Here is a 12,963-nt window from a genome sequence, read left to right on the forward strand (position 1 = left end):
GTAATAATGCATCGGAAAAGAGATACTCGGAACCCCAAAGAAAATCCTTTCGTTTCCGTAGAAACGTATCTCGATTTAGAAGGACAATGCTGGGAATCTCGAGTATTTCATATGGACGCAAATTGAGTGTTAATTCGTCAATGTGAGGGAGCGAGGGATGCAGTAAAGGAGGAATAATGCATCGGAAAAGAGATACTCGGAACCCCAAAGAAAATCCTATCGTTTCCGTAGAAACGTATCTCGATTTAGAAGGACAATGCAGGTAATCCAGAGTATTTCATATGGACGCAAATTGTGTGTTAATTCGTCAATGTGAGGGAGCGAGGGATTCAGTAAAGGAGGAATAATGCATCGGAAAAGAGATACTCGGAACCCCAAAGAAAATCCTATCGTTTCCGTAGAAACGTACCTCGATTAAGAAGGACAATACAGGGAATCCAGAGTATTTCATATGGACGCAAATTGTGTGTTAATTCGTCAATGTGAGGGAGCGAGGGATGCAGTAAAAGAGGAAGAATGCATCGGAAAAGAGATACTCGACTCCCAAAAGAAAATCGTATCGTTTCCGTAGAAACGTATCTCGTTTTAGAAAGATAATGCAGGGAACCCAGAGTATTTCATATGGACGCAATTTGTGTGTTAATTCGACAATGTGAGGGAGCGAGGGATGCAGTAAACGAGGAATAATGCATCGGAAAAGAGATACTCGGAACCCCAAAGAAAATCCTATCGTTTCCGTAGAAACGTATCTCGATTTAGAAGGACAATGCAAGGAATCCAGAGTATTTCATATGGACGCAAATTGTGTGTTAATTCGTCAATGTGAGGGAGCGAGGGATGCACTAAAGGAGTAATAATGCATCGGAAAAGAGATACTCGGAACCCCAAAGAAAATCCTTTCGTTTCCGTAGAAACGTATCTCGATTTAGAAGGACAATGCTGGGAATCACGAGTATTTCATATGGACGCATATTGAGTGTTAATTCGTCAATGTGAGGGAGCGAGGGATGCAGTAAAGGAGGAATAATGCATCGGAAAAGAGATACTCGGAACCCCAAAGAAAATCCTATCGTTTCCGTAGAAACGTATCTCGATTTAGAAGGACAATGCAGGGAATCCAGAGTATTTCATATGGACGCAAATTGTGTGTTAATTCGTCAATGTGAGGGAGCGAGGGATGCAGTAAAGGAGGAATAATGCATAGGAATAGAGATACGCAGAACCCCAAAGAAAATCCTATCGTTTCCGTAGAAACGTATCTCGATTTAGAAGGACAATGCAGGGAATCCAGAGTATTTCATATGGACGCAAATTGTGTGTTAATTGGTCAATGTGAGGGAGCGAGGGATGCAGTAAAGGAGGAATAATGCATCGGAAAAGAGATACTCGGAACCCCAAAGAAAATCCTATCGTTTCCGTAGAAACGTATCTTGATTTAGAAGGACAATGCAGGTAATCCAGAGTATTTCATATGGACGCAAATTGTGTGTTAATTCGTCAATGTGAGGGAGCGAGGGATTCAGTGAAGGAGGAATAATGCATCGGAAAAGAGATACTCGGAACCCCAAAGAAAATCCTATCGTTTCCGTAGAAACGTACCTCGATTTAGAAGGACAATACAGGGAATCCAGAGTATTTCATATGGACGCAAATTGTGTGTTAATTCGTCAATGTGAGGGAGCGAGGGATGCAGTAAAAGAGGAAGAATGCATCGGAAAAGAGATACTCGACTCCCAAAAGAAAATCCTATCGTTTCCGTAGAAACGTATCTCGTTTTAGAAAGATAATGCAGGGAACCCAGAGTATTTCATATGGACGCAATTTGTGTGTTAATTCGACAATGTGAGGGAGCGAGGGATGCAGTAAAGGAGGAATAATGCATCGGAAAAGAGATATTCGGAACCCAAAAGAAAATCCTATCGTTTCCGTAGAAACGAATCCCGATTTAGGACAATGCAGGGAATCCAGAATATTTCATATGGACGCAAATTGTGTGTTAATTCGTCAATGTGAGGGAACGAGGGATGCAGTAAAGAAGGAATAATGCATCGGAAAAGAGATACTCGGAACCCCAAAGAAAATCCTATCGTTTCCGTAGAAACGTATCTCGATTTAGAAGGACAATGCTGGGAATCCAGAGTATTTCATATGGACGCAAATTGTGTGTTAATTCGTCAATGTGAGTTAGTGAGGGATGCAGTAAAGGAGGGTAATGCATCGGTAAAGAGATACTCGGAAAACCAAAGAAAATCCTGTCGTTTCCGTAGAAACGTATCGCGATTTAGAAGGACAATGCAGGGAATCCAGAGTATTTCATATGGACGCAAATTGTGTGTTAATTCTTCAATGTGAGGGAGCGAGGGATGCAGTAAACGAGGAATAATGCATCGGAAAAGAGATACTCGGAACCCGAAAGAAAATCCTATCGTTTCCGTAGAAACGTATCTCGATTTAGAAGGACAATGCAGGGAATCCAGAGTATTTCATATGGACGCAAATTGTGTGTTAATTCGTCAATGTGAGGGAGCGAGGGATGCAGTAAAGGATGAATAATGCTTCGGAAAAGAGATACTCGGAACCCCAAAGAAAATCCTATCGTTTCCGTAGAAACGTAACTCGATATAGAAGGACAATGCAGGGAATCCGGAGTATATCATATGGACGCAAATTGTGTGTTAATTCGTCAATGTGAGGGAGCGAGGGATGCCGTAAAGGAGGAATAGATGCAGTAAAGGAGGAATAATGCATCGGAAAAGAGATACTCGACTCCCAAAAGAAAATCCTATCGTTTCCGTAGAAACGTATCTCGTTTTAGAAAGATAATGCAGGGAACCCAGAGTATTTCATATGGACGCAAATTGTGTGTTAATTCGTCATTGTGAGGGAGCGAGGGATGCAGTAAAGGATGAATAATGCATCGGAAAAGAGATACTCGGAACCCCAAAGAAAATCGTATCGTTTCCGTAGAAACGTATCTCGATTTAGAAGGACAATGCAGGGAATCCAGAGTATTTCATATGGACGCAAATTGTGTGTTAATACGTCAATGTGAGTTAGCGAGAGATGCAGTAAATGAGGAATAATGCATCGGAAAAGAGATACTTGGAACCCCAAAGAAAATCCTATCTTTTCCGTAGAAACGTATCTCGATTTAGAAGGACAATGCAGGGAATCCAGAGTATTTCATATGGACGCAAATTGTGTGTTAATTCGTCAATGTGAGGGAGCGAGGGATGCAGTAAAGGGGGAATGATGCATCGGAAAAGAGATACTCGGAACCCCAAAGAAAATCCTATCGTTTCCGTAGAAACGTATCTCGATTTAGAAGGACAATGCAGGGAATCCAGAGTATTCCATATGGACGCAAATTGTGTGTTAATTCTTCAATGTGAGGGAGCGAGGGATGCAGTAAAGGAGGAATAATGCATCGGATAAGCGATACACGGAACCCCAAAGAAAATCCTATCGTTTCCGTAGAAACGTATCTCGATTTAGAAGGACAATGCAGGGAATCCAGAGTATTTCATATGGACGCAAATTGTGTGTTAATTCGTCAATGTGAGGGAGCGAGAAATGCAGTAAAGGAGGAATAATGCATTGGAAAAGAGATACTCGGAACCCCAAAAAAAATCCTATCGTTTCTGTAGAAACGTATCTCGATTTAGAAAGACAATGCAGGGAATCCAGAGTATATCATATGGACGCAAATTGTGTGTTAATCCGTCAATGTGAGGGAGCGAGGGATGCAGTAAAGGAGGAATAAAGCATCGGAAAAGAGATACTCGACTCCCAAAAGAAAATCCTATCGTTTCCATAGAAACGTATCTCGTTTTAGAAAGATAATGCAGGGAACCCAGAGTATTTCATATGGACGCAAATTGTGTGTTAATTCGGTAATGTGAGGGAGCGAGGGATGCAGTAAACGAGGAATAATGCATCGGAAAAGAGATACTCGGAACCCCAAAGAAAATCCTATCGTTTCCGTAGAAACGTATCTCGATTTAGAAGGACAATGCAAGGAATCCAGAGTATTTCATATGGACGCAAATTGTGTGTTAATTCGTCAATGTGAGGGAGCGAGGTATGCAGTAAAGGAGTAATAATGCATCGGAAAAGAGATACTCGGAACCCCAAAGAAAATCCTTTCGTTTCCGTAGAAACGTATCTCGATTTAGAAGGACAATGCTGGGAATCTCGAGTATTTCATATGGACGCAAATTGAGTGTTAATTCGTCAATGTGAGGGAGCGAGGGATGCAGTAAAGGAGGAATAATGCATCGGAAAAGAGATACTCGGAACCCCAAAGAAAATCCTATCGTTTCCGTAGAAACGTATCTCGATTTAGAAGGACAATGCAGGTAATCCAGAGTATTTCATATGGACGCAAATTGTGTGTTAATTCGTCAATGTGAGGGAGCGAGGGATTCAGTAAAGGAGGAATAATGCATCGGAAAAGAGATACTCGGAACCCCAAAGAAAATCCTATCGTTTCCGTAGAAACGTACCTCGATTAAGAAGGACAATACAGGGAATCCAGAGTATTTCATATGGACGCAAATTGTGTGTTAATTCGTCAATGTGAGGGAGCGAGGGATGCAGTAAAAGAGGAAGAATGCATCGGAAAAGAGATACTCGACTCCCAAAAGAAAATCGTATCGTTTCCGTAGAAACGTATCTCGTTTTAGAAAGATAATGCAGGGAACCCAGAGTATTTCATATGGACGCAATTTGTGTGTTAATTCGACAATGTGAGGGAGCGAGGGATGCAGTAAAGGAGGAATAATGCATCGGAAAAGAGATACTCGGAACCCAAAAGAAAATCCTAACGTTTCCGTAGAAACGAATCCCGATTTAGGACAATGCAGGGAATCCAGAATATTTCATATGGACGCAAATTGTGTGTTAATTCGTCAATGTGAGGGAACGAGGGATGCAGTAAAGAAGGAATAATGCATCGGAAAAGAGTTACTCGGAACCCCAAAGAAAATCCTATCGTTTCCGTAGAAACGTATCTCGATTTAGAAGGACAATGCTGGGAATCCAGAGTATTTCATATGGACGCAAATTGTGTGTTAATTCGTCAATGTGAGTTAGTGAGGGATGCAGTAAAGGAGGGTAATGCATCGGTAAAGAGATACTCGGAAACCCAAAGAAAATCCTGTCGTTTCCGTAGAAACGTATCGCGATTTAGAAGGACAATGCAGGGAATCCAGAGTATTTCATATGGACGCAAATTGTGTGTTAATTCTTCAATGTGAGGGAGCGAGGGATGCAGTAAACGAGGAATAATGCATCGGAAAAGAGATACTCGGAACCCCAAAGAAAATCCTATCGTTTCCGTAGAAACGTTTCTCGATTTAGAAGGACAATGCAGGGAATCCAGAGTATTTCATATGGACGCAAATTGTGTGTTAATTCGTCAATGTGAGGGAGCGAGGGATGCAGTATAGGATGAATAATGCATCGGAAAAGAGATACTCGGAACCCCAAAGAAAATCCTATCGTTTCCGTAGAAACGTAACTCGATATAGAAGGACAATGCAGGGAATCCGGAGTATATCATATGGACGCAAATTGTGTGTTAATTCGTCAATGTGAGGGAGCGAGGGATGCCGTAAAGGATGAATTGATGCAGTAAAGGAGGAATAATGCATCGGAAAAGAGATACTCGACTCCCAAAAGAAAATCCTATCGTTTCCGTAGAAACGTATCTCGTTTTAGAAAGATAATGCAGGGAACCCAGAGTATTTCATATGGACGCAAATTGTGTGTTAATTCGTCAATGTGAGGGAGCGAGGGATGCAGTAAAGGATGAATAATGCATCGGAAAAGAGATACTCGGAACACCAAAGAAAATCCTATCGTTTCCGTAGAAACGTATCTCGATTTAGAAGGACAATGCAGGGAACCCAGTGTATTTCATATGGACGCAAATTGTGTGTTAATTCGTCAATGTGAGGGGCGAGGGATGCAGTAAAGGAGGAATAATGCATCGGAAAAGAGATACTCGGAACCCCAAAGAAAATCCTATCGTTTCCGTAGAAACGTATCTCGATTTAGAAAGACAATGCAGGGAATCCAGAGTATTTCATATGGACGCAAATTGTGTGTTAATTCGTCAATGTGAGTTAGCGAGAGATGCAGTAAATGAGGAATAATGCATCGGAAAAGAGATACTTGGAACCCCAAAGAAAATCCTATCTTTTCCGTAGAAACGTATCTCGATTTAGAAGGACAATGCAGGGAATCCAGAGTATTTCATATGGACGCAAATTGTGTGTTAATTCGTCAATGTGAGGGAGCGAGGGATGCAGTAAAGGGGGAATGATGCATCGGAAAAGAGATACTCGGAACCCCAAAGAAAATCCTATCGTTTCCGTAGAAACGTATCTCGATTTAGAAGGACAATGCAGGGAATCCAGAGTATTCCATATGGACGCAAATTGTGTGTTAATTCGTCAATGTGAGGGAGCGAGGGATGCAGTAAAGGAGGAATAATGCATCGGATAAGCGATACACGGAACCCCAAAGAAAATCCTATCGTTTCCGTAGAAACGTATCTCGATTTAGAAGGACAATGCAGGGAATCCAGAGTATTTCATATGGACGCAAATTGTGTGTTAATTCGTCAATGTGAGGGAGCGAGAAATGCAGTAAAGGAGGAATAATGCATTGGAAAAGAGATACTCGGAACCCCAAAAAAAATCCTATCGTTTCTGTAGAAACGTATCTCGATTTAGAAGGACAATGCAGGGAATCCAGAGTATATCATATGGACGCAAATTGTGTGTTAATCCGTCAATGTGAGGGAGCGAGGGATGCAGTAAAGGAGGAATAATGCATCGGAAAAGAGATACTCGACTCCCAAAAGAAAATCCTATCGTTTCCATAGAAACGTATCTCGTTTTAGAAAGATAATGCAGGGAACCCAGAGTATTTCATATGGACGCAAATTGTGTGTTAATTCGGTAATGTGAGGGAGCGAGGGATGCAGTAAACGAGGAATAATGCATCGGAAAAGAGATACTCGGAACCCCACAGAAAATCCTATCGTTTCCGTAGAAACGTATCTCGATTTAGAAGGACAATGCAAGGAATCCAGAGTATTTCATATGGACGCAAATTGTGTGTTAATTCGTCAATGTGAGGGAGCGAGGTATGCAGTAAAGGAGTAATAATGCATCGGAAAAGAGATACTCGGAACCCCAAAGAAAATCCTTTCGTTTCCGTAGAAACGTATCTCGATTTAGAAGGACAATGCTGGGAATCTCGAGTATTTCATATGGACGCAAATTGAGTGTTAATTCGTCAATGTGAGGGAGCGAGGGATGCAGTAAAGGAGGAATAATGCATCGGAAAAGAGATACTCGGAACCCCAAAGAAAATCCTATCGTTTCCGTAGAAACGTATCTCGATTTAGAAGGACAATGCAGGTAATCCAGAGTATTTCATATGGACGCAAATTGTGTGTTAATTCGTCAATGTGAGGGAGCGAGGGATTCAGTAAAGGAGGAATAATGCATCGGAAAAGAGATACTCGGAACCCCAAAGAAAATCCTATCGTTATCGTAGAAACGTACCTCGATTAAGAATGACAATACAGGGAATCCAGAGTATTTCATATGGACGCAAATTGTGTGTTAATTCGTCAATGTGAGGGAGCGAGGGATGCAGTAAAAGAGGAAGAATGCATCGGAAAAGAGATACTCGACTCCCAAAAGAAAATCGTATCGTTTCCGTAGAAACGTATCTCGTTTTAGAAAGATAATGCAGGGAACCCAGAGTATTTCATATGGACGCAATTTGTGTGTTAATTCGACAATGTGAGGGAGCGAGGGATGCAGTAAAGGAGGAATAATGCATCGGAAAAGAGATACTCGGAACCCAAAAGAAAATCCTAACGTTTCCGTAGAAACGAATCCCGATTTAGGACAATGCAGGGAATCCAGAATATTTCATATGGACGCAAATTGTGTGTTAATTCGTCAATGTGAGGGAACGAGGGATGCAGTAAAGAAGGAATAATGCATCGGAAAAGAGTTACTCGGAACCCCAAAGAAAATCCTATCGTTTCCGTAGAAACTTATCTCGATTTAGAAGGACAATGCTGGGAATCCAGAGTATTTCATATGGACGCAAATTGTGTGTTAATTCGTCAATGTGAGTTAGTGAGGGATGCAGTAAAGGAGGGTAATGCATCGGTAAAGAGATACTCGGAAAACCAAAGAAAATCCTGTCGTTTCCGTAGAAACGTATCGCGATTTAGAAGGACAATGCAGGGAATGCAGAGTATTTCATATGGACGCAAATTGTGTGTTAATTCTTCAATGTGAGGGAGCGAGGGATGCAGTAAACGAGGAATAATGCATCGGAAAAGAGATACTCGGAACCCCAAAGAAAATCCTATCGTTTCCGTAGAAACGTTTCTCGATTTAGAAGGACAATGCAGGGAATCCAGAGTATTTCATATGGACGCAAATTGTGTGTTAATTCGTCAATGTGAGGGAGCGAGGGATGGAGTATAGGATGAATAATGCATCGGAAAAGAGATACTCGGAACCCCAAAGAAAATCCTATCGTTTCCGTAGAAACGTAACTCGATATAGAAGGACAATGCAGGGAATCCGGAGTATATCATATGGACGCAAATTGTGTGTTAATTCGTCAATGTGAGGGAGCGAGGGATGCCGTAAAGGAGGAATAGATGCAGTAAAGGAGGAATAATGCATCGGAAAAGAGATACTCGACTCCCAAAAGAAAATCCTATCGTTTCCGTAGAAACGTATCTCGTTTTAGAAAGATAATGCAGGGAACCCAGAGTATTTCATATGGACGCAAATTGTGTGTTAATTCGTCAATGTGAGGGAGCGAGGGATGCAGTAAAGGATGAATAATGCATCGGAAAAGAGATACTCGGAACCCCAAAGAAAATCCTATCGTTTCCGTAGAAACGTATCTCGATTTAGAAGGACAATGCAGGGAACCCAGTGTATTTCATATGGACGCAAATTGTGTGTTAATTCGTCAATGTGAGGGGCGAGGGATGCAGTAAAGGAGGAATAATGCATCGGAAAAGAGATACTCGGAACCCCAAAGAAAATCCTATCGTTTCCGTAGAATCGTATCTCGATTTAGAAGGACAATGCAGGGAATCCAGAGTATTTCATATGGACGCAAATTGTGTGTTAATTCGTCATTGTGAGGGAGCGAGGGATGCAGTAAAGGAGGAATAAAGCATCGGAAAAGAGATACTCGGAACCCCAAAGAAAATCCTCTCGTTTCCGTAGAAACGTATCTGGATTTAGAAGGACCATGCAGGGAATCCAGAGTATTTCATATGGACGCAAATTGTGTGTTAATTCGTCAATGTGAGGGAGCGAGGGATGCAGTAAAGGAGGAATAATGCATCGGAAAAGAGATACTCGGAACCCCAAAGAAAATCCTATCGTTTCCGTAGAAACGTATCTTGATTTAGAAGGACAATGCAGGTAATCCAGAGTATTTCATATGGCGCAAATTGTGTGTTAATTCGTCAATGTGAGGGAGCGAGGGATTCAGTAAAGGAGGAATAATGCATCGGAAAAGAGATACTCGGAACCCCAAAGAAAATCCTATCGTTTCCGTAGAAACGTACCTCGATTTAGAAGGACAATACAGGGAATCTAGAGTATTTCATATGGACGCAAATTGTGTGTTAATTCGTCAATGTGAGGGAGCGAGGGATGCAGTAAAAGAGGAAGAATGCATCGGAAAAGAGATACTCGACTCCCAAAAGAAAATCCTATCGTTTCCGTAGAAACGTATCTCGATTTAGAAAGATAATGCAGGGAACCCAGAGTATTTCATATGGACGCAATTTGTGTGTTAATTCGACAATGTGAGGGAGCGAGGGATGCAGTAAAGGAGGAATAATGCATCGGAAAAGAGATACTCGGAACCCAAAAGAAATTCCTATCGTTTCCGTAGAAACGAATCCCGATTTAGGACAATGCAGGGAGTCCAGAATATTTCATATGGACGCAAATTGTGTGTTAATTCGTCAATGTGAGGGAACGAGGGATGCAGTAAAGAAGGAATAATGCATCGGAAAAGAGATACTCGGAACCCCAAAGAAAATCCTATCGTTTCCGTAGAAACGTATCTCGATTTAGAAGGACAATGCTGGGAATCCAGAGTATTTCATATGGACGCAAATTGTGTGTTAATTCGTCAATGTGAGTTAGCGAGGGATGCAGTAAAGGAGGGTAATGCATCGTTAAAGAGATACTCGGAAACCCAAAGAAAATCCTGTCGTTACCGTAGAAACGTATCGCGATTTAGAAGGACAATGCAGGGAATCCAGAGTATTTCATATGGACGCAAATTGTGTGTTAATTCGTCAATGTGAGGGAGCGAGGGATGCAGTAAACGAGGAATAATGCATCGGAAAAGAGATACTCGGAACCCCAAAGAAAATCCTATCGTTTCCGTAGAAACGTATCTCGATTTAGAAGGACAATGCAGGGAATCCAGAGTATTTCATATGGACGCAAATTGTGTGTTAATTCGTCAATGTGAGGGAGCGAGGGATGCCGTAAAGGAGGAATAGATGCAGTAAAGGAGGAATAATGCATCGGAAAAGAGATACTCGACTCCCAAAAGAAAATCCTATCGTTTCCGTAGAAACGTATCTCGTTTTAGAAAGATAATGCAGGGAACCCAGAGTATTTCATATGGACGCAAATTGTGTGTTAATTCGTCAATGTGAGGGAGCGAGGGATGCAGTAAAGGATGAATAATGCATCGGAAAAGAGATACTCGGAACCCCAAAGAAAATCCTATCGTTTCCGTAGAAACGTATCTGGATTTAGAAGGACCATGCAGGGAATCCAGAGTATTTCATATGGACGCAATTTGTGTGTTAATTCGTCAATGTGAGGGAGCGAGGGATGCAGTAAAGGAGGAATAATGCATCGGAAAAGAGATACTCGGAACCCCAAAGAAAATCCTATCGTTTCCGTAGAAACGTATCTCGATTTAGAAGGACAATGCAGGGAATCCAGAGTATTTCATATGGACGCAAATTGTGTGTTAATTCGTCAATGTGAGGGAGCGAGGGATGCAGTAAAGGATGAATAATGCTTCGGAAAAGAGATACTCGGAACCCCAAAGAAAATCCTATCGTTTCCGTAGAAACGTAACTCGATATAGAAGGACAATGCAGGGAATCCGGAGTATATCATATGGACGCAAATTGTGTGTTAATTCGTCAATGTGAGGGAGCGAGGGATGCCGTAAAGGAGGAATAGATGCAGTAAAGGAGGAATAATGCATCGGAAAAGAGATACTCGACTCCCAAAAGAAAATCCTATCGTTTCCGTAGAAACGTATCTCGTTTTAGAAAGATAATGCAGGGAACCCAGAGTATTTCATATGGACGCAAATTGTGTGTTAATTTGTCATTGTGAGGGAGCGAGGGATGCAGTAAAGGATGAATAATGCATCGGAAAAGAGATACTCGGAACCCCAAAGAAAATCGTATCGTTTCCGTAGAAACGTATCTCGATTTAGAAGGACAATGCAGGGAACCCTGTGTATTTCATATGGACGCAAATTGTGTGTTAATTCGCCAATGTGAGGGGCGAGGGATGCAGTAAAGGAGGAATAATGCATCGGAAAAGAGATACTCGGAACCCCAAAGAAAATCCTATCGTTTCCGTAGAAACGTATCTCGATTTAGAAGGACAATGCAGGGAATCCAGAGTATTTCATATGGACGCAAATTGTGTGTTAATTCGTCAATGTGAGTTAGCGAGAGATGCAGTAAATGAGGAATAATGCATCGGAAAAGAGATACTTGGAACCCCAAAGAAAATCCTATCTTTTCCGTAGAAACGTATCTCGATTTTGAAGAACAATGCAGGGAATCCAGAGTATTTCATATGGACGCAAATTGTGTGTAAATTCGTCAATGTGAGGGAGCGAGAAATGCAGTAAAGGAGGAATAATGCATTGGAAAAGAGATACTCGGAACCCCAAAAAAAATCCTATCGTTTCTGTAGAAACGTATCTCGATTTAGAAGGACAATGCAGGGAATCCAGAGTATATCATATGGACGCAAATTGTGTGTTAATTCGTCAATGTGAGGGAGCGAGGGATGCAGTAAAGGAGGAATAATGCATCGGAAAAGAGATACTCGACTCCCAAAAGAAAATCCTATCGTTTCCATAGAAACGTATCTCGTTTTAGAAAGATAATGCAGGGAACCCAGAGTATTTCATATGGACGCAAATTGTGTGTTAATTCGGTAATGTGAGGGAGCGAGGGATGCAGTAAACGAGGAATAATGCATCGGAAAAGAGATACTCGGAACCCCAAAGAAAATCCTATCGTTTCCGTAGAAACGTATCTCGATTTAGAAGGACAATGCAAGGAATCCAGAGTATTTCATATGGACGCAAATTGTGTGTTAATTCGTCAATGTGAGGGAGCGAGGTATGCAGTAAAGGAGTAATAATGCATCGGAAAAGAGATACTCGGAACCCCAAAGAAAATCCTTTCGTTTCCGTAGAAACGTATCTCGATTTAGAAGGACAATGCTGGGAATCACGAGTATTTCATATGGACGCAAATTGAGTGTTAATTCGTCAATGTGAGGGAGCGAGGGATGCAGTAAAGGAGGAATAATGCATCGGAAAAGAGATACTCGGAACCCCAAAGAAAATCCTAACGTTTCCGTAGAAACGTATCTCGATTTAGAAGGACAATGCAGGTAATCCAGAGTATTTCATATGGACGCAAATTGTGTGTTAATTCGTCAATGTAAGGGAGCGAGGGATTCAGTAAAGGAGGAATAATGCATCGGAAAAGAGATACTCGGAACCCCAAAGAAAATCCTATCGTTTCCGTAGAAACGTACCTCGATTTAGAAGGACAATACAGGGAATCCAGAGTATTTCATATGGACGCAAATTGTGTGTTAA

Source organism: Schistocerca nitens, chromosome 2 (assembly GCF_023898315.1).
Source record: "Schistocerca nitens isolate TAMUIC-IGC-003100 chromosome 2, iqSchNite1.1, whole genome shotgun sequence".
Lineage (NCBI taxonomy): Eukaryota > Metazoa > Arthropoda > Insecta > Orthoptera > Acrididae > Schistocerca > Schistocerca nitens.